The sequence below is a fragment of the Lactuca sativa genome, chromosome 4, assembly GCF_002870075.4.
Source record: "Lactuca sativa cultivar Salinas chromosome 4, Lsat_Salinas_v11, whole genome shotgun sequence".
NCBI lineage: Eukaryota > Viridiplantae > Streptophyta > Magnoliopsida > Asterales > Asteraceae > Lactuca > Lactuca sativa.
The window spans coordinates 157,537,512-157,544,254 of NC_056626.2; the positions used below are offsets into that span (position 1 = coordinate 157,537,512).

A 6,743-nucleotide genomic window follows, 5' to 3' on the forward strand; every position below is an offset into this window, starting at 1 on the left:
TAGCCTTACTAGGAAATCTTAGTTCATCGAAAGAGATTCATAAGAAGATTATTATTATGACTTTCCATCCCTTATACATTCCCGAGTTATGTATAACGAAGACCTGGTAGACAATAGAATGTGAGATTTCTAACTTAGTTTCTTTTCCCGGTGGGATGTCGGACTAGAGTAGAATCACACATTTTATTATCCGCCCATTCTTGATTATATCATAACGTGTATAAGGTAAGTTTTCATGTATAATAACTCAGTTCATATCCATAATCAAAATGATACAAGAACCATTCGGACAGTTTAACGACTACTCATCAACAGAATGAAAAGACCAAGTTTCTCCCCTTAGGGAGCTATGGTCCTATTCTTCAAGAAGACAGAATTCAGGGGTGCAATCATACCAGCACTAATGCACCGGATCCCATCAGAACTCCGCAGTTAAGCGTGCATGGACGAGAGTAGTACTAGTATGGGTAACATTTGGGAAGTCCTCATGGTGCAGACCTCAACAGGACTTCCATTAGAAATCATTACCCTCTACCTCGCATAGATGAGTTGATTGACCAACCGCAAAGAACTAGTTACCTTTCAGAAATAAACCGGAGATCCGAATATCACCAGGTACGAGTGTCAATGAAGGATGTCCTGAGGACAATCTTACAAACTCGATGTGGACACTACGATTCAGTAGTGATACCCCTCGGATAGGACCAATACGCCCATAGTATTCATGAAGTTAATGAATAAGGTAAGCCATTCTTACTTAGATCGGTTCATCATGTCCTTGTAAATGACTTACTTATCTACCCTCGTAGTAAGAAGGAAATCATAAAGAGCATCTACAACAAACCATGGAAACATTACGATCAGAGAAGCTTTACGTGAAGTTATCTAAATACGAGTTTTAGAATGGAAGAGTCGAATTCCTAAGACACACTATTGGTGATGTGGGAATTCTTGAGGACCCTTCCAAAGATCAAAACCGTTGAGAATTTGTCAGCACCGAAGACGCCGACGAGAATTCGCCAAATTCTGAGTCTCGCTGACCTACTGTCGAGAGTTCATCCAAAACTCCTCGCGAATCACGAAACCTCTTATGACTTTGACTCAGAAGGGAGTGGCCCTTGACTGGGAAGACAAGCAAGAGGAAGAAAACCTTGGAATTCCAAGTGAGAGGCCAAATCCTTTTTGAAGTCTCACTCCGGGAAGGCTTGATACGCTTCGGAAAGCGTGGTAAGCCAATTCCAAAATAGTTAGGAGCTCCGAGATTCTTGCCAGAATCGGTCCTGTAACTCACAAACCCAGCCTAGACCATGAACTTAGTAACGTACATTTTACCCTTCACGTCTCGAACTTGAAAACGTACCTTTCCTTCAGGACTCTCATAATCCCACTCGACAAGATCGAGATCAACGAGATCCTCGCCTTCATGGAAGAACCGTAGTGACCATCGACCGAGAGGTCAAGAGGACAAAGCAACGCCGCCTCCCATTAGTGAAGTTTCGTTGGAATACCAAACAAGGACCCAATTTCACTTATGAGCACGAGAACCAATCGATTAGGAAGTTTTCCCACCTCCTTGCTCGATTATTCATGCCTACTTCCTTACCTAAATTCTAATTTCGGGATGAAATTCCCTCTAACAGGGGGATGATGTCATAACCCGAAATTTCCATTCTGTATAAAATATCAAGTCAATAGAAGTCAGAACATTTACTGTAAATTTTCAGACTTTTTAGAATAAGTTTGAGTATTTCAGGATTATCACTTTAGGAGAAATCAGGAGAGAGGATGCCCTAGATTATTTTGTGCATCTTAGCCATATTTGTTTCTTTTCTTCCATTTTCAACTAGAGAAAAACCCGATTCTCTCTCAAGGATCTTCAGCTTTTCATTCCAAATCGTAAGTCCTTCTATCTAAGAGTGTTATAGGGCTTGTTATGTGTCTTAGCATCAAGAAATCACAAGGAAACATCAAGATCAAAGAGTTTACGGCCCAAGAACACCATGGACCGTATACCCTTCTTTGATGGCCAAAAGTGTGCCCTAGTCCCTTCCTTTCCTTGTGAAACTAGTCTAGACTCATACCTTAATGTGTGTGGGACTTGAAAGAACAAAATACCATGGTCCATATTAGATTACGGCCGCAAACCCCAAGGGTTTTGGTCTTAGGGTCGTAAACCCCTTTTGAGGGTGCAAATGACACCCTAACACTTTAATGAGCCTTGGAATTTAGCAAAGAACCTTACACCTATGAGCTAAGGACTTCATTTCACGAAATGGTACTCCTTACCATGAGTTTACGGCCGTAAACTCATCGGGGTGTGGTCCCAGGGCCGTGAACACCATACTAGGTCATTTTAGGACCTTAAACCCACCCAAACACTTGGTTAATGCTTTGGAACACTTAACCACTTAATCCCTTAGAGTTTTAAGCCACTTTTGGTGACCAATTGAGAGTTTACGGCCAGGATTTTACTCCCCTGGGCCGTAAACTCCAACACACATGGTCTTTGGACCATAAACTCCCGTATGAGGCTTTGCTTTCCATTGTTGCAACCCGTTAGCCTCCTAGCACTTGACCAAAGTGTTTTTCTCACAATAGGATATTTATACATGTTTAGTTAGTTTTATAATCACTAATTGTTTATATACATATCTCTTCATATGTTATTAGGATCATTGTGTGTGTCTAAGTCTTCACTTGACACCAAGCACTTGTCCGATACTTCCTTCCGATCTGTTCACCGCAGGTAAGTTCATACCCCTTGAATTAACCTTTTAAATGTTTCTACATGTTTTTAAATGCTTTATAGGGGGGGGGGGGAATTCAAGTTGAATCATGTTAGTTATTATATCAATCACATGTGATTAATAACTAACATTAAAATGGATTTACTATACGCTAACTGTTTTACCAAACAGATTTCTTCAAATGATTTTCATAAACGTTTTATATGTTTAAAACTCTTTATTAAACTGTTCATTATCCGCTGTATGTTTCATTTCAAAATCTTTTACAATTGTGTTTCAAAAAAAGGTTTCTTTATACTTAAACTGTTTTATCGAACAAATACTTTCAAACCGTTTTATAAACTGACATCAAGTCGATCTTTTCTTAGATATTAATCTTTTTCAAAGGTTTTACAAAACTTCTTTTATGCTTTTATAGTATCAAATGCATGCCTGTATATGTATAGTTATATAAGTAATGTTTAAAGGATTTAGGAAGGCTAGCCCGCTCTATTTCCTTTTCCCCGTTGGGATGTGGTCTGGTGGGTATCGGGTATCCGTCCGAAGGTTGTTTAACTATCAGTTATATATCATGTATACATATAGAGACACAAAATTTTTCCTCAGTCAGTTCAGTACCTTTGGGTACCAAAGGCGTACTTCACTGATACATGTACACCATTAGTAACTATTATAGATATAGTTAGGAGATATTACTTACCATTCCAAGTACAGGGAATCACACAAGAGTCAGTTCATTCATGATTCTATACTAGTACATTACATGTTACATGAGTACATTTACATAGATACGCTTACATGAATACATTTACTTAGATACGCTTACATGAGTATGCTTACATAGATACGCTTACATGAGTACATTTACAAGGATACATTTACATGAGCACATTCACATAGATACGCTTACATGAATACGTTTACATAGATACACTTACATGAATACATTTACATAGATACGCTTACATGAATACGTTTACCTAGATACGCTTACATGAATATGTTTACCTAGATACGCTTACATGAATACATTTACATAAGATACGCTTACATGAATACGTTCACATAGATACTCTTACATAAGTACGTTTACATAGATAATATATGATGAGTTACTATTACATTTTACATGTATAGATACAATTATATAATTTTCCTTCTTATCTTTATTATGTGATTCAATCACATAATCGACGAGATAGATTGGACTTAATATCCTAGTACCAAAGGATACTTTGCGGGACTAACCATTCCTAAAACCTTGTTAGCTACATAGGTAAATGCACATCTACAGATGTCAACGGTTGATACCATTACAGGTGTACTTTAAGGACTAACTATTCCTATACCTAGCTGGTAGCAACAGAGGTAAATGTACATCTACGGATGTCTTCAGTTAACACTGTTAGTTATCCTAGTACAAAAGGATAATACTTAGGTTATTTATATTATTACCTTTATCTTGTGACTCATTCACATAACCGATGAGGTGAATTATATTTGAGTATCCTAGTACCAAAGGATACAATTTCTTATAATAATAATAATAATAGTAGCACAGTCGGGTCTTGGTAGAAGACTACTTTCAAAACAGTAAGGTCTTGGTAGAAGCCTACTTTCAAAACAGTCGGGTCTTGGTAGAAGACTACTTTCAAAACAGTCGGGTCTTGGTAGAAGGCTACTTTCAAAATAGTTGGGTCTTAGTAGAAGACTACTTTCAAAACAGTTAGGTCTTGGTAGAAGGCTTCCTTTTATACTAGTTGGAATCATAGGGATTTCTAGGGTTTTTCAAACGTATACAGTTGTTTTACAAACATTTTCATACTTATACGAACTTTATTTCAAAACAATTTCAAGTCTTTCATTACAAGTTTTACAAATCAAATACACCTTAATACTTATGATTTCACCAGCTTTTTGGCTGATACTCGCTTTCAAAATAACTTGTATTCTCAGGTCACAAATAGACATGTATGACGACCAGGTTTTGTGAAGACGGAGCAGTTAAAACTCGTCTTTTATTTTGATGATTCGTTATGTTGTCTTATATTACGAAAGAAAACACTTGTAATTAAAATTATACTATTAATGCAATGGATGATGTTGTTTCTTGTTTACTACTTTACATTGTTGTGATACATTACATGACGTCCTCTGCCCAGAACGTTTCTGTCGTTCTTGGTTTTGGGGTGTGACATTTGACGTCCATTTGATAGACTTCAAACTTCATGTGTGCAGCATAGGCAAGAAAGATACGAACAGACTCTAATCTTGCAACAGGAGCGAAGGTCTCTTCATAATCGATGCCTTCTTCTTGACTGTAGCCTTTGACAACTAACCGAGCTTTGTTGCGAATGACATTTCCCTCCTTATCCATCTTGTTTCTAAATACCCATTTGAGACCGACAACCAAAGCATCCTTTGGGTTGGAATAAGTTGCCATACTTTGTTTCTTTCAAACTCATTTAACTTATCTTGCATGTCTTGAATCCAATTCTACATTGATTTCTTCTTCCAATTCTAAAGAATGTCATCATCATTGACATTGGTGTTCTCCCCCTTGAAGAATGACGCCTGTTTAGTTTCTGGATTAGCATCACTTCCTTCGATTGGATTCTAAGAGGAGCTTGAAGATTGTGACGACAGACTCTCCCCCTAGAACGATGAACCATGATTCTATTGAAGATATGGCCCCTCCCCCTAGACATTAGGAAGATCGTTTGAATTTTCGCTTGCTTCAGGCCTCTTGGTTTCTTTTGGATGATCATCAACCATCTTTTGAGCTGCATCATCAATGATTCGTTTTAGATTATCAACCTTGTTTTCTTTCGCCGTTGATTCAGAATCAACGCCTTTTGAGGCTCATCAAAAAGAAGCAAATATTGCTCAAAAATATTTGAAATAGAGGTAGTAACTTGACCATTCTTTGGAAAGATTTCTTGCGTTGCACCTTCTGTTGATTTCATCTTCTTAACATAGCTATCGTCAAAAGTTACATAGTATGTTTCGTCAGTCTTCTTAGAGCGCTTATTCAGAACTCTATACGCCTTTAGAATTCAGGGAGTAACCTAAGAATATTCCTTCATCAGCCTTAGCATCAAACTTGTTTCGATTCTCTTTGGAGTTGAAGACGAAGCATCTGGAACCGAACACATGAAAGAATTTCACATTCGGTTTATGATTGTTCAAAATCTCGTAAGGAGTGATGGAGAATCGCTTGTTCAAATATGAACAGTTCTGAGTATAACAAGCAGCAGCAATTGCATCAGCCCAGAAATACAAAGGCAAGGATGCGAAGCATAGCATTGTTCGAGCAGCTTCACACGGAGATCAGTTTCGTCTTTCAACGATACCATTCTGTTGTGGAGTGTATGGGGCTGAGAAATTATCAGTCGTTCCCTTCTCAGCAAGAAAATCTTCAAAATCTTTGTTCTTGAATTCCAAGCCATTGTCGCTTCGCACGTTACGAACAACTTTCCTTAGTTGAGTCTCTACCTGTTTTATGAAGAGCTTAAGCTTTGGAGCCTTGTATGTGGAACTTTCTCTTTGGAATTTTCCTCAGGTGTTTAATAGGTCGAAGTGTAGGTCGCGACAGAGGCAGGATGGAAGTATATGCTATGGTCATGGGGTTATACTATGATCTAAGTGTCGATTATGGGACTCAATTATGGAAGGAATTTATTAAGAGCCTTGAAAATACAACTGTTGAAAAGGGGATTTCATGTGCTCATTATTGGAGCTTGATTCTTCAAAAGGTTTACGAAAAAGAAGGCATACATGTTCCTGAGGGTGCAGAGGTTGCAGAATTTACCAAGTATCAATGCCCTAATGTAGTGGAGGATGATGAAAATATCTTTACGAAGATTGCGAGAATTCCTGATGCAATGCTTCGTAAAGTAAATCCTTCTCATAAAGTGCTCATCAGATATCTGAAGTCTATCAATCCAGATGTTCAAATTAGGGTTTTGTTAAATGTTGAAGGTGAGTCTTTCAAGC

General features: G+C 37.9%; 1 pseudogene; it reads left to right on the forward strand.

Moving 5' to 3' along the window:
- The first annotated feature begins 381 nt into the window (after nt 1-381).
- LOC111906904 (5S ribosomal RNA) lies at nt 382-499 on the forward strand (annotated as a pseudogene).
- The last annotated feature ends 6,244 nt before the right edge of the window (nt 500-6,743 follow it).